General features: G+C 46.7%; 1 protein-coding gene and 1 long non-coding RNA gene across 5 annotated transcripts in view; one reads left to right on the top strand and one right to left on the bottom strand.

The window, feature by feature from the left end:
- The window catches only part of LOC142588441 (uncharacterized), an 83,935-nt gene extending 69,795 nt beyond the window's left edge, over nt 1-14,140 (bottom strand). The window contains exon 1 of the long non-coding RNA XR_012829718.1: nt 14,014-14,140. This is a non-coding gene — a long non-coding RNA (uncharacterized LOC142588441). The remainder of the gene's footprint in view (nt 1-14,013) is intronic.
- Nucleotides 1-26,395, top strand: part of LOC142588422 (E3 ubiquitin-protein ligase MARCHF8-like) — a 256,600-nt gene that overhangs the window by 196,907 nt on the left and 33,298 nt on the right. The window lies entirely within an intron of this gene.

Genomic DNA, 26,395 nt, shown 5'->3' with positions numbered 1-26,395 from the left:
ACCGATGGCAATTCGCGAAAGCTTTCAAGAGACCAACACATTTGCAGGCCCTCCGATTCATTTATCTGATTCCGACGATGGTGCAAGATCAATAAGGGGGTGCTGGCCAATTATCTTGAATGGTGGCTCGAACTTCATGAAGAGTGTCGTGTGACTCAAAAAAGCTTTAGAGAGAACTTTTGTCAGTTCTGACAGACAAAGTGCAGCATGCATCGTTTTAACCATGTTGTGCGGACCGCGGTTGCTACAGATATTGTCAAGGCATACGGCCACATCCAGTACGAGACGATTCTGGGTAACATGAAAAGTCTTTGCCTGACACCTCAAGTGGCAAAATCTGTACCTTCATCCCTGCTCTACGTATATGTGGAGGGACAAGAAGTCGGATATTTTACATATAACCGTGGAGTACCGCAAGTTTGTGCTGGCATCGCTTTCCTTCTTCTGTCATGGAGACTTCGCGAAATACCCTTGCAATATTTGCATTCGCACTTCTACGCTTTCACTTCGCGCTGTGGTTCATTCACGGAGACCTGGAAACGCCTGACCGTATTACCTGGAATCTTAGATGTCCTCCTTGAATGCGCACGAGCTACGGCCCTCCAAAGCGCAATTTCAACTCAAGATCGACCTACAATTATATCATAAACATAAAAAGTGCTGTTACTTGGACTTGGCGTCCCTAAGTATGTATCCGGTGCCTCATAGCTTCAGAAGGTCCGCAAAACATCGGCAACGACTCTGCACGTGATGCGCAGAATTACGCGGAGTGGCTCGCCGCCTCATGCGTTCAGTCCTCCAACCATGCGATGTCCACTAGGCGTATTTCACCAACTTACTACTCGGCACTGAGCGATTATATAAGCGATAATTAGAGACACGGTGAGACCTATCAGAGTTTTCTCGCCTTGCACAGATTCCAATTTTGCAAAAGCCTCCACACTCAGCTCAGTACTACCTCGGTTAGTATTTAACTAACTACACTGTAAAAATGTTTACATCCTTAAGAGTCTTCTCTTGCCGCACTGGTAACACCCTTAAGGCTGTAAACATTTTCATTGAAAGGCCTCCTTTGACCGTGACACAGAATGGCATTGTCTTGTGGCCCTACATGTCTTTTACCACAAATAAATGAACGCAATTTTGCCGATGTGACCTGCGAGCTTATACAGCTGCTACTATTGATCCTAACGGCCATCGCACGATGTACACAGAAATAAAGGTTTTCTTACCGAAACGACAGATATATTTTGTAAGCCCAAGCCATCCTAGAATTAAGCACACACGAAGCTACACCACCGAAACTCCGCATTCATTATTACTCGAGCTACAATCCATATATAATAGAGAGTTTTAGGTATTGCGCACCAAAGTTAGGGAATGCAAACCGCCGGGCGTACAACAAGATCCAAGAAGGTACACAAAATTACCCCAAAGGAGTACTAAAGAACGCAATCAGAGCGTGGCGCTTTGGGTGTGCGAAGGTCTCTTTGGGTACCCAAAGCCATTTGCGTACGAAAAATATAAAATCCCCTAATGATATACGAACAGCGGCTTTACATCACGAACTACGGACGCCTCTCTAGACTGTTTCATTTAACAGATTAACACGCGTTGTTTCGTCTGAAAACCTGACTAACCGGAAAACCTTCGTTGTCGGAACCAGTGATGGCGTCAGAATTACACCAGGAACAATTATACTCGTTGAAGCTGCCCAGCATTGCGAGTTCGCGAGCGAACTCACAGTTCTGGGGCACCTTAAAGATACCCAGGTGCTCAAAATTAATACGGAGTTCCCCCACTACGGCGTGCCTCATAATAAAGTCGTGGTTTTGGCACGCAAAACTCCAGAATTCATTCAACTCACAGCTCTGCCAAGGGGTCAGCGTGTGCCTAATACAGCAGTACCTTGACCTTGCGGTTGTTAATCAGCCATGACGGACGGTTTCGTGAAGGAAATCGCCTGCAGCAGCTTGAAGTCCTGGAGGAGTTGAATAATCCAATGTTGCTCCCCTACAATCGCCGTTCTTTTGGTTGACGCAACATACGTGTGTCTTCTACATGACGTCGGTAGTGGTTTCGTCTGAAATTTGCTGGGGCAACATTGTTGCTAAATGAGCGTATCGGCGAGACAGCTTTGTTTGAAGTCATCCAAGTTGATTTCTTCGGGCTGCTTCACTGCCTTAATATAGGGCCACCCTCGGCGACAAAGGTGTGGATTGTAGACTTCCTATGTGCTGTAGTGACTGCAGGATATCTGAAGAGTGGACCTCAATCTTTACAGCAGAAGCATTGCTGCCCGCCTTTCGCTGCTTCGCAGCATGACGCGTGATTGCTATCATTGTGTGCTCCGACAAACCGAAGACGTGCCTCTATTAACGACCAAACAACTGCATTTCGTCTTGAAGCCTGTTCAGAACTATGCAAGCTCCTGCGAATCCAATTGGCGGTTCATCACAGAATGTTCACCGTGGTTGTTCGGTTTGGCGAAGAACTGCTTGGACGGGACATATTTATTTATTTATTTATTTATTTATTTATTTATTTATTTATTTATTTACTTATTTATTATACCCTAACGGCCAAAGTCATTACAGAGGGGAGTAGTGGGTAATATAGGTTACAAAGACAATCGATACAATACAGTGAATTTTGTTAGAACATTATTTCACCATTCTCCAAAATAAACAGAGGTTGTTAGTGCATCGCGAAATCGTTGGTTATCTTCAATGGCTGCAATATCGGGAGGGAGACATTCCATTTGACACAAGGTTGGCATTTTTTGATGCCAACCTTGTGCCGATTATCAATGCGATTGGAGATGTATTCCGGTGGTGAAATAAGCTCGTCGTGTAGTGTGACGTGATGACGTGATATACCTTGTGGAATAGAGTGAGGCGACGGATTTTCCGGCGAGATTTTAAAGGTGGGAGAAAAGGTTTGTTTTCATGGCTGTGATACTTGCTGTACGGTTGTAATTTGAAAAGATGAAGCGAGCGGAGTTATTTTGGATAAGTTCGAGAGAAGATACAAGATTTGCATGCCCAGGGTCCCATATAGATGACACGTATTCAAGTTTAGGTCGTATTAGTGATTTTTAGAGTAGGAGTTTTAAGGACGATGGAGCAGCAGAGAAGTTGCGACGTAAATACCCTAACATCCGATTAGCGTTATTAGTAATGTATTCAATGTGGGCATTCCATGTTAAGATTCGTGATGTATGTATGCCTAGATACTTATATGATGCGACGGAATCAAGAGGAATGCCATTAAGGCAATAAGAAGGGGAAGTGTTAGAGCAGCGAGAAACGCGCATGAACTTACATTTGTTAATATTTAATTCAATTTTCCACGTTTTGCACCATGCACTTAGACCAAATTAAGATCGGTCTGGAGAATATTAATGTCGTTGAGCTTATGTATTTCTCGGAAAATTACACAGTCGTCAGCAAAACGGTGGATGGCAGGAGATGGAGTGGAGGGAAAGTCATTAATATAAATTGAAAATAGAAGTGGTCCAAGGACGGATCCTTGTGGCACACCAGATAGCACGTTAGTAAGTGGTGAGGTTGTGCCGTTAGTGAAAACAAACTGCCAGCGGTTAAGAAGGAAAGATTGAATCCATCTAAAGACACGTAGATCAAGATTAAGATGACTTAATTTATAAAGCAACAATTGATGGCACACTTTATCAAAAGGCTTCGAAAAGTCTAAAAAGATGCAATCGGCGCAAGATGACTTGTCACGAATGCAATGTAATTTATCGGTGAATGACAGTAACTGCGTTTCGCAGGAATATGTTTGACGGAAACCATGTTGCGCAGAAGAAAAAGAAAGAGTTACCATCAAGAAAGGTGGCGATGTTTTTAAAAATTATATGTTCTAGTAATTTGCAGCATGTGCTAGTGAGTGAAATGGGGCGATAATTTTGAGGCAAGTGCTTATTACCGGATTTGTGAAGTGGGACCACCTTCCCGATTTCCCGTCGTTAGGGAGGCTTGATAAATCGAGCGACTGCTGAAAACGTTTTGTTAGTATAATTGAACTATAAGCGCAAGTACTTTTTAGGAATTTAGAACTAATTTCATCACACCCCAGAGATGAATCGTGTTTTAAAGACTCGATTAATTTAGCAACGCCAGGAGCATCAATAGTTATTGGTGACATAATGGAACATTTGTGGTGCGGCATATCAGGAAGATCAACTGTCGTGCTCGAGGAAAAGCTTTCAATGAATGTTCTATTCAGTACGGTAGCACGAAGATAATTTGGGATTATGTTGGCGAAGGTAGCTTGCAATATAATTGAAGGGTCGCGTGCAGGGTGTATAATGCGCCAGAACTTTTTAACATTTGTTTTCAAAATAGATGGTAAAGTAGAAGACAAAAAGTTGTTCTTTGCAAGTTTCAGGGCTTTCACGTATGTATCGGAAGCAATCTTGTATGTCGACCATCGCTCAATAAGAAGGTGAAATACAAGCTCTACCGTGCTTTTTGATGTGGAGGTCAACTGTCGTCCGCCGACCCAATTGAAATACGCGCCGAATTTGCCGGTGTTGTTACACCCTCTCACTTCTTGGTCGGGCCAACGAAAGCTCTATCTTGCAGCGATTCTCCTCGGTTTTCACTTTTTGCCCTTTATTGGCTCACACGAATCCGAGTCTTCGCTATCGCCGGGATTAGCCACTTGGCATAACGGCTGATAAGAAACAAATATAATGGTAGGGGAAAAAATCCTTACAAAAATGCGAGGGGCCGTATTTTATAACGGTCCATTTCATTTTTCCTTCTTTTCGCTCTTCGTCACTGGTTCATACGACACCGCGCCGCCGTTGTCGCTGCAATCAGTCACTCGGCGCAGCGCAAAAAAAGAAATAAGAATAGGAAATCAAATAGAACGTTGCGAAATATGGACTCGGAACACTTTGCCTCTACTTCGACGGCAACTGGCCTTCGACGACGAGTTTTGCAGCGAAAGGACCTACTCCAGCGTCCTTGGAAACATTGAAAAGGGGCATGCCTTATTTTGCTACGTACCGCTTATTACAGCAGATCAATGTCGTGTTCAAGCTACAGCCCTGTTACCTTGTTGTTGTCGAAGACACGTCGACACTGACTTGGAAGGTCAACCGTGTCGTGTGCGCATTTCTAGGCAAAAACGGCATTCTGCGATCGTTCCTGGTACTTATCCACAATGGCCAAAAGGTACCACATCCTGTGCTGCGGTTTGTACCTCCTGAAGGCACACACACGCGCAACGTGGCCGCGGAAAGATGTTGAATCCCGCAGGAGGAAAGGAAGAATAAATCGATGAAGCGCGAGTGCAAGTTTTCTCGTGCGAGCGCCGTATCTGTGATGCCGTAGGAGTGAGCAATAAACAGCATCCGGCTGGCGTCAGTCTCGTCTATGTCATCAAAATTAGAGGCCTGACTCGAGCCTAATGTAACAAAACTGTGCCGGTGGTCAGTGGACAATAAATAGCGGCGCTGGGTGAAATGCTAAAACACTCGTGTCCCGAGCTTTGAATGTATATAATTCCAGGTGGTCAAGATTAATCTGTGGCCCTCTGCTGCGACATGCCTTAGAGCTCATGTGTGTGTAAAGTAGAATGTTCTTTTCTCCAGCTGCTCTCCTTACTCCCAATTTTTGGCGTACATCTCTGTATAGCCGCCACTTGTCTGGCGCCGATGCAAGTGGACATCTCCGCAGCTCTGCCGGGATGGCAATTTCAACGGCAGTGGCTCCCACGAAGCAGATCGGCCTCCAGAGCAAAGCCGACAGAAACGACAGCTGTGTCTACTCGCACAGCAATGAAGATTGCTCCGATGACGAATTTTAACTTGTGCGAAGTCGTAAGGCAAACAGAAATCAATCACGTCGACAGTACAACTAATGCAGAATACTGAAACCAACACCGTCCTGTTTTTCAGCCGCAACTTTTCACTGATAATTTGGGGTAACTCAAATGCAATCCCTCTCGGTGCTTCTGGAAGGAGTGGTGCCAAATCAGATCACAGACATCGGCGTCAACGCCCGAAAAGATGGACTGGCAATTTGTCGCACATGAGGCCGCGCTGGGAACGTTGAGCAATGTTACGGATCTTGATAGCAGGAACTTTCATTCGTACATTCCTCTGGGCTCCATTAACTGCGTCACCTACGACGTAGAAGTGTTCATCCCCAACTCCGACCTGCCGATTCTAGTGAAGCCAGACGCACATGATGTCATCACTCATGTCATAGCTTGGCAAAATAAACGGAACTCAGACACCCACAAAATATATATATTTTTTTTTTGTTTAGGTGGGCTCACTTGGACTCAGACTTACCAATATTCTACTCAGCCGGGCTCACTCGGACTCAGACTCACGGGTCGGTCTCAGTATGTCGTAGTTTGAGTGAGTCGATTCGCGAGTGAGTTCGCCGACCTCTGCTCATGTGTCTTGCCTCGCGGCACGCCGCGTTGTTTCAAGGTAATAATTAAGGGGGAGTCCTGTATCACATAGAGTGGGTCATTTTAGACACCGCGAAAGTCCTTTCGTTCCGAGACGACTCCAGCCCCGTTAAACCGGCTGGACTCCAAAACATGTTCCTGAATTCTGGGACCGTGGCGGCGGTCTGCACCGAAGAGTGCAAAGAGCTGCTCGCACGGTGCTACAGTTCTTGAAGTGCACCGACCTGAGTGACCGTTCGTAGTCCTGGTGCGTATCAACCTGCGTGTGCACAGTGCCCACTCTGTCCCTCTTTCCCTTAACCTGGATGTAGGGTAGCAAACAGGACACTTGTCTGGGTGACTTCCCTGCCTTTCAACTTTTCGTCTTTTATCTTTTTAAAACACATCAACGGGGCGTGTTGTGCTGTGCAATGTGCTCGCTTAAAGTGCGTGTAAATTATAACTTACCGCTTTCCTACTTTTTATTTTTGTAGCGGGTCTAGATTTCCTATCTCTTGCATGGCTACGCCAAAAAGAGTAACCCCGGCATTAATTAATTAATTAGTATTTATGGCGCAAGGGCTACAACGGCCAAAGAGCGCCAGCAACGATGTTTAGTAGTGCAGTAGAATGTTATAAACATGTCAGCAGGTATAGTGGGTTGCAATGCCTGTAATGTACTGCGGTGGCTGCAAAGGCCTACGAATTAAAAACATAAGGCTTGCATTTCTTGGGAGAATTTAGGATGATCATGTAGGATTTCAGGTAGCGTAGAGAAGATGAGTTTAAAAGCGGTAAGATATATTTTTCAAAAAGTTCACATCATTAAGATAACTGAACAGCCGGTCGAGGGGGAACATCGGCTCAGCCGATAGGAAAAATGCAGGGTGCATGGGTAAATTGGTGCGGTAAAGTTCAGGAAAGTATTTTTTTCGCGTAGCTTCCATGCCAGGGCATTCTATAAGAACGTGGATGACTGTGAGTTGATTTCCACATCTAATGCAGACCCGTGGATCAGTACCTGTTAGCAAGTATGAGTGAGTTGCATGTGTGTGTCCTATCCTCAGTCTCGACATCATTACTTCCTCCTTTCTATGCCGGTGTACAGGTGTTTGGGTAATGTAGGGTTGGATGATGCGAAGTTTGTTATTATTTTCTGTGTCCCAAGCTTCTTGCCATGCGTGACGCAGTATTCCTCGAACGACAGGTTTCATATCTGTATATGGTACATAACTTAAATCTATTTGGGGCCTTTGACCTGCTAAGGCCGCATTTGCGTCTGCCGCTTCATTACCAAGTATACTAGTATGGCCAGGTACCCAGCAGATTATAATATGTAGCCCTCTCTTGTAGGCTAAGGTTAAGCTGCTGATGAGAGTGTTTATCACCGGATTCTTTCTTTGTTTTTCAAGGTGCATTGACCGGACCACACTTAAGGCATCTGTGTATATTATCGACTGATTGATCTGTTTTGTTGTTATTTCTTTAACTGCGAGGAGTATAGCGTGAGCTTCAGCAGTGAAGATACTTGTGTATTTGTTTAATCTTAAATGGGCTACAAAATCTGGACCAATTGCAGCACATGATGTTGTTTCAGCAGTTTTTGAAGCATCAGTGTAAAATTCTGGACACTTGTACTTACTCTGTAGTGATAAGAAGTGTTGTTTTACAGCTTCTTGGGGTGTATGCTTTTTGTTTGTTTCTGTGAACGAGAAGTCACAATGTATGGTGACTGATTCCCATGGTGCTACTAACTCGTTAGTGTTATGCAGGTGAACGTCCGACAGCAGTATGTTGTTTTCTTGACATAGCGACTGTGCTTTCAATGGAAATGGCTTTGCTAATGATGGCCGCTTTGCAAAGAGGGTTTGCGTTTCTGTGCTCTTCAACATTTTGTAACACGGGTGTTCTTGGTTGGAACTAATCTTAAGTGCGTACATAAAACTACAGTTTTATGTACTAAACTACATAAAACCCCGGCATCACCCATGATGTCAACATCTGCCACACGGACGTTTGATAAAAAAATAACGCACACACGAAGGAGGCACCTCATTCGTGTCTGCGCGCTCGTGCGCTTGTGCATCCATGAAGTGCAGAATTTTAGGTTTAGAATTACCGTGTATGTTAGCTGTGTGTGTCACCCTGCATATAAATTCCGATTAGGGAGGAAAAAGATGTCTCGCCACCTAGCGCACGGCGTCTGATTCTCATGTGCGCTGGGGATAATTAGCTAACCTCAAGATATGAAGCACCTGTTTTGCCGAGTTTTCCGCTGCCGCTGCATTCGTAACTTGAGGACGCGAAGTTTAATCCTCACCCTCTCTTCTGTGAAAAGGCTTCAATTAGGGTATTGTAAACAGGACGCGCGTCTCGTAGACCTTCCTTTGTCTCCTCCTTCTTCACGGCGCTCTTCGTGGTCTTAAAGTTATGCCTCGGAAATATTTTGGGACGAGCGTAAGATAGGAGGGTAACACAGGACGCAGATGAGAAATAAATTAATGTCTTCCGTATAGCGAGCGCGGCGCTTTCCTAGCGAATTTGCTTCTAGCTACTCTTCCCCCGTATAATCTGGTATAGTTGCTCGTTTACGTGCGTAAACAACCTCAGTAAAGACTATGAGGACGATTATGTGCGCTACGAGAGCTAGCTCTCGGCTATGTGACAGGCAGTCTTGCTCCTGGCGCGTGCCTGACACTCCGAATGTTTAAGTGTTCAGTCGGGTTCCAGTAACTTTTGTTACCGCTCTGTCGTCCCCTCTGCCTAAAGCATCACGCAGTCCGTCTTTCGACATCAAAATAAGCGGAGCAGATGAAGATGTGTACTATGGTCTTGTCGCAGTCACAAAATTTGTGCGAGGCACTGTCCATTCTGCTGATGCGAAAACAGTTAACGTTTGTAAAAGGAACTCCCAGCCACAAGCGACAAAGTAAGGTTGTGTCGCTTCGTGACGGACTAGGCGTTATTCGAAGGCGCAATGAAGGATCAATAGAAAGGAGTCCTGAGTTACACTGTACACTGCTGAATTACAGTGTTCTAATTTATTGCGATGAGCAAGGAAGCGACGTTACCGCGCTGCATCAGGCCTTGACAATGACACAGGCTCATGCTGGACTTGTTGATCGGCAGAGCGCTCAGCTTCGTCGGCGCTTTCGTTGCCGATGATTTGCCGCAGTCGCTGAAATTCGATTGCGTCACCATTCACAACAGCGCGGTTGTAACAAGCTCTGATTTAGAGCCAATCGTGGCACTATGTTTATATAGTAATAAAGTGCTTACTTAGGCCGGTGGGTACATGTCTGAAAAATCTAACAGTACAAAGAACGGGACGTGCAGACCGAGACAGACGGAGCGCTTCGTCTGTCTCATTCTGCACGTTCCTTTCTTTGCGCTGTTACTCGTTTATTTTTTTTTTTCGGAATATGTTTATAGGCTCCCGAAGACGCGGTAACCAACTGCGCTCGACAAGCGTGGCGAATGTTGTGCTAATGGCCAGGAACTGCCGTTACAAGCGTCGTAATTTTCGCAGTTTGCGCTCGAAAAGAAAGAAGAAAGAAACGCAGATTTTGATGTGTTATGCAGCGTGTCTTTCTACCAAGCGAGGACTGATGCCGCGACGTTTTGCAGACAGACGTGAATGTCCGATTGCTAAAAGAGCGAAATAACCAATTCGCTCATCAGAAGCAAACATTACTTCCAATCCAATCCACGTTGGCATGTCATGCCAACGTGGATTGCATTTCCCAACTTCCAGCTAAACTATGCACGTTTGTTTGCTGCCTGCCTTTCCTTATTTATTTATTTATTTATTTATTTATTCTTCCCAATCACTCCAGTAACAGAAAAAGGCAGGCTAGTTGGTGGTCGATATTTGAATGCATTATGTAACCGCGCAAACGACAACGGACAACTTCTTCGTCCGTTGTCGTTTGCGCGGTTACATAATGCACTCCCGTAATCTAGGCAGAAAAAAAAACCGAGGTGGTGAGTTCTTGTACTGCCGGGTATTTGAGCGAAGGCTTCCAAGTCTTTCTTAAAAACATCGCAGTAAAGGTAAAGAGTATTTGTTTGTTTTACCTTGAGATTAGCACCAATTTGTGTATGTACGTCACCAAAACATGGCGAAAAGTTGTCATGTGTCATCCTATTGTTCTTGTCCTTGTCTTCCCAAGGAGGGCAGTAATGTTTGCTTCTTGTTCATGCAATTCACAACAATAATCGCGCTGCTGAAACGCCGAAATAAACAGGTGGGATTCCTATAGACCTACGTTGTCGGTAAAAGCGAACAACTGGATTTATATTGTAACCGGGCGCAGTGTGTGAATAGTGGGTATTTACGAAGGAGAAATGAAATAACAGAATTATGCTAACTAATATCTTGCCGCAAATTGTGGTTTTCACTGTTTGCGTACATTTTATTCTCTGGTTCCCTCTCACTTAAGCCTAATTAGATTGGTTTGGGCGCCTAGTCCTAAAGGATTAGTTATGAATGAATTCGCAGGTAGCCTGGAGAGAGCGGCCCTTAAAGGTCCCATTCTCTGGATTCTAGCTGTGTAAGTTTCCATGACTGCTGCTAGGTTCAGGAGTCATGCAAAACTTTTTGAACTCAAATTTACCTGACTATCGACACATTCGGTTACCTTGGTGCATAAATTTGTACCGAGCTGGATGAATTGAAAATATTTTCCTCTAACTTGCGTTGTAGAGTACTTGCTTCGAACTTTTGTATTCATAAAGCTGGTCTGGCGCCCATTTTGTGCTGGAGATAAGCCGATAAATCACTTATCATCATTGCGCCGTTTCTCATCATTAAGGAAAATTATTTTAGAAGTGCCCTCTAGCGGTATTGGATTGAATCTTTGTATTTCTAACATTCTGTATTTGGGAGCCTCCTCTGTAGGGCATTGTCGTAAGGATGTATGCGCAGCCGTTAAAGAATTTTTCTATTTGATTCAAGACGATATATTTCTTTTTATTTACATCATACTGCGGCCTTGTTTCCCCAGAAAGAGGGGCGAGGTACACTGATAAACATGCGTACAAAAGGCTAGAACGATAATATAACATTGCAAGAAAAAAAATATACATTAAGAAAACAAATAAAACAGCACAAAACAGCAATTATACCTGGAACGAACTATTAAGAACGTGACTTACAAGTAATTCTGCGGAGTTAAAATAATGAAAAGGTATGGCGTTCCATTTTTCTATAGTTCTGGGAAAAAAGGAATATTTAAAGTGGTTGGTCCTAGCAAGGTAAGGAGAGAGAGAGTAAGAGGGTGGGGATGTACGAGTTTTTCTGGACGCAGAAAGAGTGAGATATGGGCTAGGAACTAAAGAACGTTTACGGCTTAATAATGAGTGAAGGATTTTCAATAGTAGTATTTTTCGCCTCGTTTCAAGGATGTGAAATCCATTAGTTCGCAATAAATCGGTTACAGACACTTCACGGCCGTATTTAGAAAAAATAAAAGCAGGCTCTTTCTTGTATGCTCACAAGATCATTAGTGGTAGCTTCAGTGAATGGATCCCAAATTACGCAAGAATATTCCAGAATAAAGGTGGTATAAGCTAATTCAGGGCATGCATGTTAACCTTATGGCGTAATAGATATAGTTATCTAAAAGCAGAAGAGGCAGTGCTGGTAATATGGCTATACCAGTTTATGTTGCTAGTAATTGTAATTTCGAGACACTTGTATTCCTTGACTTCCTTGGTAAGTTCTTAATATCTTATGTTATACTTTTCCTTTGACTTTATCAAAATTTCTCATTAATGTTTCTTTAGACTTCACTAGTTATCTTTCTAACGCCATCTAATTCTTGGCCAATCGCTCATAGTAGGCGTGACCCATGTATAAAGGTAAACCAATGAGGCTCTTGCATTGCCCAGGGGGCGCTGTGAAAATGGTGCTAAAAAGCACCCTCTGTCCTGAACTGGGTAGTGCCAAGCTCGGTCGTCTGCTTCGGAAAGCACGTTTACAATATGGACCCGCCACTTTCGGTTTTGTTGTACCACGGCTTACAGCGAATATCGGGCGCCGAAGATTTTTTCCAGGGGTGGCACGCTGCGTAAAGGCAATAAATTATGCAACGCCGAATACGTGTACGCCGTTCAAGAAATAAGCGGCGAAGTTTTAGCGCGGTGTCAATTGCAAGTGAAGCGAGTCGCGTACGAAGTTGAACTTCAGGTAAGGTTTGAACGCTGCTAGATTCAGGCGCACAAACGCGAGGAAACGCTTGCTATAAATGAATTCACAGCAGCGATAAGCAGACATCATGTGTACGGAACTGCTCGAGCGCACGACGGTACGCGCCGCGACGGCAGCGGTTTCGACATGCCGCGAAACGGCGGGCCTCCTGCAATCTTTGTTGGCTGCATGCCGCTAGACAAGTAGTTGTGCCTGCACTGTAGTAGCGACCATCTGTCCCCTTAGCAACTGATAAATAACTGATGCAATGCATATGAGCTCGCAGTAACGTACGTGCGAATTGCGCTGCAGCGCGAGCTCGTGCGCTGCTCGCTTGATGTAGCTTTTAATGACAGCGCTCGAACATCGATGGGCTGCAATCAATACTGCCTCGCTGCGCTGCCTCAACGTGCTGGCTTGAGGTCAAGGATGAGCACATTTAACTCTCTAAGCTGTGCTGCTCGTAGTGGGGTAGTGAATTGTCACCGAATCAGCCCCACCATTTGTGGTCATTTGGACACACCTGGTCACTTCACCACTTCGCACCAGTCGAATTGTTAATTGTCGCTGTGGCCGGGTCTCGAATCGTGAATTACCAGTCATGCCTGCTGCTATATATCGGTCTGCCGTCGGGACTGTAGGTGCAAAAGACCGAATTTTAGAACGCAGATAATCAAGCAAGCTTCAAGACAGGCGAAGCAGTTAGCATGGCGCGAAGTTTCGCTTACCCAGCGCGACGAACTACAGCTATCCAGCGCGCCCGACGCTCCGCTTCCTGAGGCCTTTAAGGAAAAGGGTAGAATCTGATGTTGGGATTCAGGCCTTCTTGTTCATGGCAGCCCACGACGCAGAAGTAACGACGGTGACGCTCTTTCGAGGCTGAGCTAGGTCTCTCCGGATCGGCGTTGCCGATTCCTTCTGCTTCCAGCATTACGTCTCACGGAGAGTCCGTTTTCGTTAAACTATAGGCTGCGGCTAGCTCGCAGCGTGGTCTAGCTGTGAGAAGTGACGAGCCTTTTCGCACTCGCAACAGGGCAGAAAAAAGTGCGAATCGACGCAAAACTCGGGCTAGAAACGTGCTTCGCCACAGCCAGGGCTCAATACTACCCAAGCCGGTACTACCCAGATAACGTTTCGCGCGCCGCCACCAGGCGCCGCTAATATACCTCAAACTCCAGCGCGAGACGTCCATGGGCGCTCTGAGCTACCTGTGCCCAAGCATTTTTTCTACAACTACTTCTGGTGAAGAACATCGTTTGCTTTTTGTTAATTTGTTTAACAGCAGTCATTATTGTGCTACAGAGTGACAAATACACCCGAGGCGTGTGCGGCCTTTACGCATGGCTGTTATTCGAACTCTTCTTGCAAAGGATGGCAAGCTTCCACGCTACCTGGATACTTGTCAGCGTCCGCGCAACGCTCTTCCTGGACGGGGCCGCTGAGCCAGACAGACGTACGCAGCTTCGCACACTATCAGACGACCCCCTATATAGATCACAGGATGGCATCCGCCCGCACGCTATCAGACGTGCTTTGACTCATCTAGTCGCCCTTTCTCGACAGGAACCGTGCGCGCCTGAAGAGCAACATCCGTCGCTCACGGTTTGGCTCTTTTTGACACGCTACAGTGCATGTAAAGGCCAGTGCCCTCTTTGTCTGCAGGTGCCACGAAGAAAATGCCGTTGCCCCCGGAGGCCACGCGCGCTCGTCGCTGTCGCTATTTTACCCCTTTTACACACACAGCAAGGGGAAAGCCGTCGCCGTCAATGATGCTGTACTGCTGCATTATCTCCACAAACACTCTCAGTATTCTTCATTCAGCGCTAAAATAACTACCGGAAGAAATTGTAATCAAGTGGGGGCAACCTTCGTTGTTTCAATTTCTCCTGCGGCTGAACCGCGGATCAAATGGCACCGCCACGGGACGTTATAGATTTCAATGACGTCTCTTTATTTTTTTAATGCGTAGGCATTTTTATGCTTACCCAACAAGTAAATTGCCGTCCCTCTGTCCCGTAAGATGACCGCTTTCAAGACAGTGCCCTCAGCAGCGAGCGAATCCACCTTGGTTCTGCCTTTCGCTCCAACGGCAACGAAGCGGCGAGAACGCAGCGCTCGCGGAGCTCTCAGCACACGCCGCACTCTGTCACTTGCAGATCGCTTTCAAGAGACGGACCCGCGCGTCTCTCTTCAACGCTAAGTAAGCGGCGAGAACACAGCGCGCGCAGCTATCAGCAGTCGGCGCTCTTTATCAGCATCGCAGATCGCTTTCGAGGTACGGCCCGCGCAGCAGTAGCATTCAAAGCCGCCTCCTTAGTACCTTCGGTCACGGTTCGTAATGGTTCGGCGCGGATGGATAAGGCACTAAAGAGCGATAACGGCTGATAATGATCAGACCGTCGTCAGCGCACCTGGCACCGCCACCTGCAGTACTTTGCTTGCGTCATCAACGCTCCTTGCGCCGCCGTCCTCACCAATTCGTGTCGCCGCAGCGCTGTCGTTTGTACTGGCCGGATCCAGTTTCATAAAATTGATAATGACACCGAGCTGTGTGGAGATGAGCAAGTGGCACAATGCTTACGCATACTTAGATAACTCCTAGAGGAGTTCCTGCGTGATTTTTTTAAATAATCAGTAAATTACCCTCCGCGAAACACTGGCACGATCGGAAACGTGGCAGAGTTTCACTCGGAAATTCGAAGGCGAAGCCGTTGCACGTCGTTCCACAATAGAGACGTCTGCACTTGGTAAAAGGGACTCAATTTTCATTACACAAGTGTAACCTACAAATGTATTTTTTTTTATCTCATTAAGCGCATTTCTTTCTGCCATCGCTCTTTACCTGCCCGCCTGTCTGGTTCGGCGGTTATGGCGTTATACTGCTGACCAGGAAATCATCGGATCGAATCCCGGCAGCGGCAGCTACATTGGGGTGCGGACGGAATGGGGACGAATTCCAACTGGTCAGAATTAACTCGGAGCCATTCATTATTACGCCCAACCTCATAAGCCATACTGCAGCTTCGGGCCCCGTAAAACGCCAACAATTATTATTCCTAAAATCGTGCTATTTATGATATTTGACTAAAGGATGCCATCTCCCTGCATGGCGATACAGCTTCGCCGATACGCGCGGAAAATGTTAAAAGCCGGCCGAATGTAGAGCCAACTCAGTTCACAGACTGATGGCACTGGCCTTTCATCGCCCCTTGCGATTGCTGTTAACAGTGTCGGATACTGCGTCTCACATTCCTGGAAACTGGTGATGGGAAAGCCGCTACAGCAGATTGGAGAAACTAAGATAATCCTGCGCAACTGCGCGACAACTCACGTAGTCGCTATGCCTAAAGTTAATTTCTAAAACCGCATCCTACGTGACCGCAAGCCAGTTGTCGATGCCTTCGTGATTATATCAGCCAGAAAATGCTTCATTCCGCTCTGTCGCTCGTCGACGATACAAGACTCGTCGATGGGACTCCTTGTGTCGATGTGCGCCACGACGTTCCGACTGTCGTGAGCCTCGTGGCGCGCGAGGCGTCGACCGGGGATCCCCAGCGCAGGTGCGGCCGCAGCGCGCACGACACTCTGGTAGCGCGCAGAGCGTCGCTGCGGCGAGCGTACGAAGCGGCGCACTCCGGCGGCCGACTTCAGCACGGCGCTATCGATCGGCCACGGGGCGAAATCGGCGCGTCTTCCACCCGTCGCCAGCAAAATGCTCGCCAACCAAGATGGCGACGCACCTCCGCAATGACCCTCGCCAGGGTTCGACCAGGACGGCGCTGTACGCGTCGTTCTGAACGCGACCCGTGACCGGCGCGGCCGCGACGCCCGGCTTCCGCTCCCGTCGCCGCGCATGGCCTTCCGGGGTCCGTCCCTCGCCGGGCTCGCTGGGCCGCCCCTGAAGCCTGCCAGAGTCACCTTGCCCTAAACGACGGTAAGCGCGCCGTCCGCATCGGACCCTTGAGGCCTTGCGGGCCTCTCTAAGAGAGAGTCGCGGAACTGTCTAAATGCAGTAGACAAGAGCACCCTAGCCTGGATGAATGCTACCTGGTTTCTCTGCAGACTTGACTCGTCACCAGCTGACAACTAGCGAGCAGCTGTCGGCAAACGATGCGGGCCGATGGCCGCACGCGCGCTCCGCAAGTAAACACTTGGCTTTGAGAGACTACCCGGTTACGTGTTGGTTATTCAAGGCTTATCCAGTGCCGCACTGGTTAATCTTTGAATCCGCAGGCCTTGCGACATATTATACTGAATGACTGTTGTTGTTAAACGTGAAGAACAAAGGCACGATGCATTTGTTTGTGTCGGCTTCTTTAGACTTGCAAGAGACATTTGTCCGTTCTTGGGTGTTTCGGTGGGCTTGCTTAACATTTGTCAAGTTGTAGCTTACGTCACAGGAGCCAAGTTTTTTTTTCTTTTTTCGTTCATTGATAATTTATTTTTCTCCTCAGATGAAATAGTTATTTCTGCTAAGGTTACTTCGACTATGCATCAGTGGCTCTTTGCTTATGCTATTCTATTCAGTTTACTTAATAGCATTACCAATATTCTGGATATAACGTGATCTTACGCGCTTCGTGGCATTTTATGCAGGACAACGCTGTGAGTCAGTTTACTGTTGCCTGTTACTTCATGTGCCTGTTAGCTTACTTCTCTTCTTTGAATACCCATTGCCTCGTTCTTTAGTAAATATTGATTTGCTGTGGTTTTAGCAGGCAACCAAGAAGACATAAAGACAAACATTCGTTCGGTAGAACACGCCACTGCACTTCAGCGTAGTTAGGGAGCAGCTTTTTGCATATACCTTCTGCTTGCTTGTTTGGAAACTAAGCACTGAAAATCTACCTTTTAGCTCGACTTGCTTGTCATACGGCCACGAAACTGATTTGTAGAAAATCAAATTATTCTGTGTCTTTCGTGTTTACGGTTCTTCGATACAACCAGGCCCAATGAAAAGACAGTGTCGTCGTACTGTCTGGCCAGTATTACGATGCCTTAACGCAATAAAGAAAACCATTAGGATCTGACTAACTTACCCGTAACTTGCAGAGAGCATAGATTCCCATGGGAAAGAAAACTACACCAGTTTAAAAGTTAGCTGGAGTTTTGTTTGCCTTTCTCGCTCGTCATGGGACCGGCCACAACGCATAACGCGAGAACGTGGTTAATTTTAACCTTCTTGATTTTCTTCTTACATTGTCTTTTGTACTGCTAAACTGCAATCATTATACGGTTCGCCAAGATATCCGCACAGTACTATGGAGCCCAAAAAAGCATCGACCTTCTTCATGCGCACCTATCCAGTCTTATGTCGAATGTTGTTGTGGTAGTATGCTTTGGCTCCATTCGCTCTGTTTAGTGGCACCGCCGCTGTGACTAATTTGCCATGGCGTTTTTCTGCTGAGCACGAGCTCGTGATCGCGGCTGCGTTCCCACGGTTGCGGAATGCGAGAACGCCCGTGTACCGGGCTTTGGGTTCACAGCGTGAGCTCCCCACCACGGCGTCTCTCATAAGCCAGCGAGCTGCTTTGGGAAGTTAGACCCCGCGATGTGTAATCATACTGTGTTACGTGCGATGCTAGTTTGGTTCAGCTAATGCTAAACACAAAGTATTCACGTTTGCTGAGTATTTAAAGCTGGATTTAATGCGATTAGCAAATTAAAATTAAATTCTGGGGTTTTACGTGCGAAAACCACGATCTGATTAGGAGGCACGCCGTAGTGGGGGACTCTGGATTACTTTTGACCATCTGGGTTTTTTAACGTGCACCCAACGCACGGAATATACACGGGCGTTTCTGCATTTCGCCCTCATCGAAGTGCGGTCGCCGTGGCCGGGATTTGGTCCCGCGACCTCGTGCTTAACAGCGCAACACCACAGCCGCTAAGCCACCACTGCGGGTGAGATTAGTAATGACTTGTGCTTTGCGCTGCGCAGCCATTGTCAGCAAGAACATCTATAGACGAAAACATTAAACTCCTTTACGACAAGAGACGGTTTCCATCATTCTTTCTTTTTCTATCTGCCGAAACGTATAAAGTGACCAAACACTTGCTTTATGGCCTGGCTAGTGAAGTTCAGAGACATTTGTGCGTTGACCCTTTCGAACTACTGCAACCTAACCTTCGGATTGGTCAGTTCAACCTAAGAAAGTAGTAAAAGCTGGTTTAATATGACGAATGATCAGGTAAAGTCTCAATTGAACAGTGCAGATGACATCGCTATCGACAAGTCGCCCTACAAAAGCTAGGTCGAAACACAGACGCATGATTTTCAACTTGGAGCAGGATCTAACGGTTCGACCAAACTTCGCCGTGGCCTGCACGCCTAACTTCCTCCTTGACACTCTCCCTGAACTCGGGCGTCGGTAGCAATAGACGGGTGTCTTAGAACATCCAGGTGGGGAATGCCGCTCAAAACCGTTCACACGAGACAGATTCAGCACAGCCTGCCACTATGGTGAACTGATGATTATATGTCTCATCAGTCATGTTCGAGGCATCCTGGCGCAAGACGTCGTACGAAGTAGGCGTTGACGTGCGCGCCGTTAACTCTGCCTTCAATTATTTCATGAAAGCTACTGGATTCATACAATGTCGAAATACCTACAAGTGTTTTTGCGTACCCGTGGCAGCAAATAGCATCAAAGCGTCCGCGTAACGATTTTTAAGGTTGTCGGCAAGCCTGCGTCATCGCCGATGTAAGCGAAGGACACTATACGAACCGGTGTTGTACACAGTAGGTCATGACATTGAATAGAAGTAACATTTTCAAAAATGACGGATTTCCGGTTCAAAGTGAGCGCGCGCTGCGCACACTGTCGCTAGCTTTCGATGACCACTCTCACTTGGCGGCAGGGCATGCCAGGAACCTGCGTCCTTGGCTTAGTTTTTTTACTGCCGCACTTGGCCTAAGTCGTCTCAGTTTTGGGCGATTTCGGCATCGATCTTTGTCGACTGGTCGCTCGTAACACGGATTATTTCTGCGTCATTGGCAGCAGACGGCCGCGTCATTTCTCTGCGTCGCTTGCCTCAAGGCGGCGCAGCGCCCTTTTCAAGGCGTCGGCTTTTTGTGTCGTGTAAACAGAAGGGCGTTTATGTAGGGCACGAGGCCCGCGTTTACAATTTGTGGGCGCCCCTGCGAAAGGCTTGCGCTGGAGAGTTGTCCTTTTTTTTTTTTTTCGTCTGCGCAGGTAAACACAAACAGCTTGTCATTGGCATCAGTTTTTTTTTTTTTCGGGATACGCGTCACGCACAACAACGATTTTAGCTGTTTTTCATAATTCGCCGTCTCCTGTATTACGCTTCTACATCTAAGCTCAGTCTTCTTTTGATTTTCTCCAAATTTGTGCGACTTAAGTTCAGCAATTTTTAGGAAATAGTTCCAAACGCACTCACAAGAATAGCAAATCTTTACAGGCTTTCGCCAAGCCTCACGACAAGAGCACCTGCTACAGTACCTCGCTGGCTATGACAGTCTGCTTCAGAGCACGACGTCGCAGGTTCCGAACCTGCGACGAAAACATTTTTTTTACTAACTTTGGTTTTGTATTTTTACATCCTTGTGTAATTTGTGCGACCTGTGTGTATTGTTTTTGTTTTATTTTGATTTTTGTTCCTGCGTGTATATGTTTCTTTTCCTACTTGCTCAATGTATGCCTTGCTTTACTTTCGTCTATGTCGACTGTCATCTGGCTGTTTCTTTCTTCTTTACGTCCCACTTCTCCTTTTCTATCCCCACCTTCCTAAAGAGTAGGCAGGCTTTGTGCCCCTCTCGGTGGCTGTTGCCAGCCTGCTCCTTTCCCATTTCCTTCTGTGTGTGTGTGTGTGTGTTTTCGTAACATGTAATAATAATAATAATAATAATAATAATAATAATAATAATAATAATAATAATAATAATAATAATAATAATAATAATAATAATGTCTAGATTTAGGTGCACGTTAATGAACCGCAGGAGGTCAAAAGTAATCGTGAGACTTCCACTACAGCGTCTTTTACAGTCCAGATCTGAATTTGGAACGTTAGACACAACAAATCAGTCAACAAGATAGGAAGAACTTCACTTTGGCCTAGTTGGTATTTACTGCATATCATATTGACCGCAAAAAAGACGGGGACAGAGGGAGAGAACACATAAACAGCACGGGCGGTAACTTTCTCCCTCTGTCCCCGTCTTTTTTGCGGTCAATATGATATGCGATATGAAGATAGGAAGGGGGAGAAAAAACCTAGGTGGTTAACTAAACTATCCATTTGGCTGTCCCTCGCTGAAAAGAGCATGGTGCTTCGGTGTCTACATTTCTTTAATTTATTCGCGCCTTTTGCCCTCAGCGACCTGGTCCGTGCGCAATGCGTCCCACAGAAGTGACCCACTGCCGGCATATTCTACGTCCTTTACGGCCCTTGTTTTACAGAGCTTGTTACGGACGCGAAGTTCGCTGCAATGACTTCGAAGCGATCGCTACAGTGACCAACTTGGCCCTGACTCAGGGGGGCATATGAATGATTAATGAATGCCAGAAAGACTGGCGCGGGGGTCGCGAAGCTGCCAAAGTCGTATTCGATGAGTGACGCTGAGCGCCAAAGACTGCGCGCTATGCGTGGCACAGTTGAAAGCTGTGTATAGGGTATACTACACGCGGGACACTCTTGTTTGGCGAACGACATTCGTACAGCGAGGCGTGCGCAAAGGCAACACCCACTTCAGGTGTAAAGAAACTATACAGAAGGCAGTGGAATTCTTGTTCTTCAATTTTCCCTTCGGAAGCCACTTACGAGAGTGTAGGGCATTGTGCGGAGATTAAGCGCTCGGTCATCTGAAATTAAGATTAAAATTAGTTTTGAGGTTTCACTTCCCAAAGCAGCTCACGGGCTACGAGAGACGCAGTATAGAGGAGGGCTCCGCATTCATTTTGACACCTTGGGCTCCACTAACGCTCAGCCAAGTAAGCACGTGCAAGAGCGTTCTCTCTTTCTTATCTGTTTTTTTCTTTCTTCTTGTTTTCATTGCGCCTCCGTTGGAATAGGGCCGGCGTTTCCGCGAGTCAAACCCGCGGCTTCGTGCTTAGCAGCAGAACGCTATAGAAACGAACTGCTTGCGGCGGGTGCTCAGTGCATGCAGCTTCATCATTTCAACTGTGTTGTTCATCGTCACAGCACTCACAATTCGGGCGCCACAGATACTTTTTGCTTCTACACCGGCGACTGCTGCGACATCTTTAATACCATGCCATCTTTAATGCCTGCGCGCTTTGCCCGGCACGCCACCGACGGCCAAACTGATGATTAGGTTGACTTTCGCTAACAACTTATCACCACTACCTAGCCGCGTAAGCTAATCCCCATTGTCTCATCTATGCGAAAAAGGCCAAGGCTCAGCTCCTCGACGTACGCAACAGCTCATGCTGGGTCTCTTGGCACGAATCAAGCTGGCGTTCGTATCGTACCTGTCATCAAGCCTTGCAAGTCTGTGACAGGCTTAAACAAATACAAGGCTTCTCTGTTACACCTAGGCAAAAAAATTACAATTTTCCGACTGTCGAAAAAGCTGACACATTTAATCTCATACCGCCATATGTATGCAGGTACATCTCCATATATGTATTTTCAATTACACTGGCATGGAGCTAACCAGGTGGTTACCCGCCACGGTATAGAGCTGTCGCTATGGTGTTGCGCTGCTTGAGGTCGCGGCGCTGCTGGGGTCGCGAGTTTGAACCCTGCCGCGGCGGCCGCATAACCATGGGGGCGGAATGCAAAAAAGCTCGTGTATTTAAATTTAGGTGCACGTAAAAGGACCCCAGGAGGACAAAATTAATCTGAAGTCCTCCCACTACGCTGTGCCTCATAATGAGATCGTGTGACGTAAAACCCTAGCATTAAATTTTTTTAACGGAATGTTTCTCCTGCGGCTATGCAATACATGGATCACGAATATAAACATTTGCTGCTCACAGGTTACAGGATACGCGAAAGTTAGCAGTATAGTTTAGGTAACGTCATTGCATTTTATAACCGCGGGAATCAAAGTAGAGCTGCAGCTTTTGATAACAAGCTCCTGACTCGGGGAAAACACCTTCATTTGTATTCAATTCAACTTCAACGCTTCAGCTTTGTGGCATATGACGCCACTTCCCTAACGCAGGCGTCTAGTAATCAACACTGTATCTGCAAGTTTTCTAAATTTAAGCTACCAGAAACTTGAATAGAAATGAGGCTTTTCCAGCTAAATGCCTTCTACAGCTCGATTTGAGGCAAACTGATAACTTATGTGTTGAATTACGATGGCGACACTGTAGTGCACAACGTATCGCACGGTGCACAACAGGGCGGAGTTCTGGAGGGACACTAACTATTCTGTAGTATAGATTGTTTCAGATTGATACATTACGCTTATGGCTTTGCGAATAGGTCATTCTTATTGAGCGTAAACTGGATAAGCCAAAGGAAACGAAGAAACAATGATGTGGTGGCGACGCCACCTCGATATTCCCACTCGAGCTTTCCGTCCCGTCCGAACGCCTGTTGCAGATGCATGCGCCAGCGCTTCCCAATCGTAATAGCGCCATATAAATTCATTTTAATTACTTTTGCTACTGAGCAAAAGCAGCTACCTATGTTCGGATATTTGCAGCACGTTGTGCGACGCTGACTGAGCTGGCAGTTACGTGTTCAGCGCGGTCACAGTGTAATGTAATCAATGATATCTTGTTTGGCACCGGCGTGTTGGCAACATGGCGTATTTTGTTGATATAACCATTCTGCGCATACCGTTTGCCGTAATCTGGACGAGGCTTCACACATTGTTTTCCGAAGAAGCTGAGCGCTGCGACTGTCATAGTTGCTGCGTAGAGTGCACAGCTATCGCGTCTTTTCGCCATCCCATTGGTTGCTCGTATTTGGTACGGCCCATATCTGGCGTAAGTTGCTCTATGCTGCCGGAATCAGTGAAAAGCTCGGCTGGCTTAGGGTGAGCGCTAGCTTCAGTTTGGCGTTGAATGTAGGAGTCACCATATTGAATCCTTTCGAGGAGAGAAAACACACCCTCCGTAACGGCTTTGTTGCTGTGGCGTTTCGCTGCTCAACAAGAAGTAGCGGTTCCGTTTCTCAGCCGCAGTGGCTGCGTTCTGATTGCGGTTGAACGCAAGAACGCTCATGTTCCGAGCTTTTATTTTTTGGGTGCAAGTTAAAGAATCCTATGTGATGAAAATTTATCCAGAGCCCTCCAGTATGGCGTGTCTTTGTGTAGTTTTGAGGCGTTCAAAACCACCGATCGATCTAAGAGAGAACACTATCTAGAAAGAGAGAAACAAAATTCAGCATGGGTATTGATTGCCTTCCTCATTTTTAAAGTACGGCCATTCTATCCGTCGAACACGCTATAGATGAAATGTCACTGCTAGTTGTGGCTTCTTTACGCCCAAGCACAGTGGCACATTTATTCGCCTTTCCTTTCTGCTCTTTCGCTGCCCTATGTTTCCCTCTACAGCTATCAATTGCAGCCGCGTCGTCAATTTCGTGTGCGCGCGCACTCAAATCAGAGCCGGCGAAAGCAATCTCCTAGCACACACGAAGGCAGCAACAATCGATTCAGATGGCGCCTTCAATTAACACGTCGGCCGAAAGCGGAAATATAACGCGAGCGACGGCCCCTCTCTTTCTTGTCCTTTGCATTCCCTCTGTAAGGGGACATTCTTCTGGACCTGCGCACCCGAAGCTGCTGAAGATCGCCAATACTCAGCGCGCTGGTGACGGCCACGAATTATCCCGCTGAGCGCCCACACCCGTCCTGGACAGCCCAAATAAATCTTCCCTTCGACGTGCGCGCGAGAGACGCAGCAAGAGCCAATTTAAACCGCGCTCCTCGTTCGCACGGCGAGGCTCGCTCCAGCGAAATCGGCTCTTCGTGGGAATGGGCGCCATTCCTCGGGGCACTGCATCCGAAGCGGAGGTCGCGCACGCATGCGCACTCGCAGAACTTTCCGAGCAAGCACGTTACTGTTGAACATGCACGCTGTTAGGTGTGGGCGCTCCTGGAGTACGACAGCAAGCGCCGACACAACGGAAATGCATATCTCGGAGCAGAATGCCGGCCAGGCATATTGTGACATGCATATTTCATTAAAATTAACCCCCCTTTGGCTTCGTTTTGTTGATGTGTTATTTCAGCATAAGCGGATAAGATACAAACGACGGAATAGTCTAGTTAGGTCTTCCGATGGTTTGGTTTAAATCGTTAACCACTGCAATCGTTTTAACTGTTCGATCTGCGTGCACGTTAGAAAGAGTTCTATCTGAAGCAATATTAAATTTCAATGGCATCGGTGCACAGCGGGCAGACTTTGCAGTTACATTAAACAAGTCTGCTGGGGAAACAGTGCGCCTCCGTGGAGGCAGCTGGCAAAGAAAATTGCAGAGGAACGAGTATTAGGTACCTGGGAGTCATTACGGCGTCGACAGTATTACTTGATAGGCGCATGCCTACTTAGAGCGGCGCACAACGCATAACAAAAATATCGATAAGGAGAAGGCTCGTCTTAAGTGTCCGATGAGGACGGTGACGAGATAGTTACTCGTCTTGAAGTTGGAACCGCCAGCTCTCAGACCAGCTTGGCAACCATTTGACGTTTCCTCAAAGGGATGAGGCAGGGCGAAAAGAGAGGCAGAGAGGTTCGCCAGAAGCAAATCTCCGGTCTGTTATACCCATCACGTGTGTTGGGGGAAAAGGGAGGACAGACAGAGGGAGAACACGCGCACGCACACGCGCACACACACGCGCGCGCGCGCGAAAAAAAAAGTACTATAGGTGTTCACTGCACAGTGCAACAGTGCACGTGGGGCTTGCTCGACCAGACACGCCGCCAAGTATGTGTCATGAGTATGTGCGGTGGTGCAGCAGATTCCCCTTATCTGTTGGCGCGCATATCCTGAAGGCGATAACCCAATCCCATTTAGCAACGTACTGTCGGGACTTCATGTGCCGTCCACAATTTTACAAACTGCAGGTGCTGTATTGCCGTCGAGAACAGATAGTGAGATAATTTGTGGAAGCTTTCTGTATAAGAAAAGAAAAATAATTGTAAATGTGTGAGTCAGCCGTCGGTAAACCTTTTGGACAGTTAATTAGCTCTTTTATATCTTTGATGACAACAAAAGAGCGCACTTACTTTTGCTCCCTGGTCTATCTCAGTGCACGTTTTGTTATACCGATTTTCTTTTCGCTCTTTTGCCTCCAGTTATAGTGAGTTGTGCGGTTAGCATGTGACATATAAACGTTTAACTAATAAAATCTGTCAGCAGAAGGTGAGCGCTTCGTCCGTCGTATCGTGTCTTCCTTGTTTTCAGTGTCGGCTACCCTTCAAACGTGGATCAGTACCAACTCGCCCATTTTCCTGTTCTCCTAAACGGTACAACCTGCGCACGCTTACATGAAAGTTTTGCTTGAAACGCAGCAGTATACTGGTCTTGTTTAAGCTGGCGATAATTGATTGCAGTTTGCTCGGCGCACTCAACTGCGTTATTTACTGCTGGTTGTGTTGTATCACGTTTGTGAGGATTGCTATGAGAGTGAGTAAGCATATGGGGCCGAAGTGAACCTCTATTTGACCGGCTTCAGGGCAGCGTGAAAAGGCTTTGGAGGGGGGGGGGGATTTTTCACTGTCCTTGAGAGATGCATAAGAATGAAGAGAGCACAGAACCCCCTTTCACGGTAATTACTGTGGAAACTCGAATTGCGACATCGTTGTGAGAAACAGATTAAACGCA

The sequence above is a fragment of the Dermacentor variabilis genome, chromosome 1 (genome assembly GCF_050947875.1).
Source record: "Dermacentor variabilis isolate Ectoservices chromosome 1, ASM5094787v1, whole genome shotgun sequence".
Taxonomy (NCBI): Eukaryota; Metazoa; Arthropoda; class Arachnida; order Ixodida; family Ixodidae; genus Dermacentor; species Dermacentor variabilis.
This window is presented reverse-complemented; position numbering and strand designations above follow the sequence as displayed.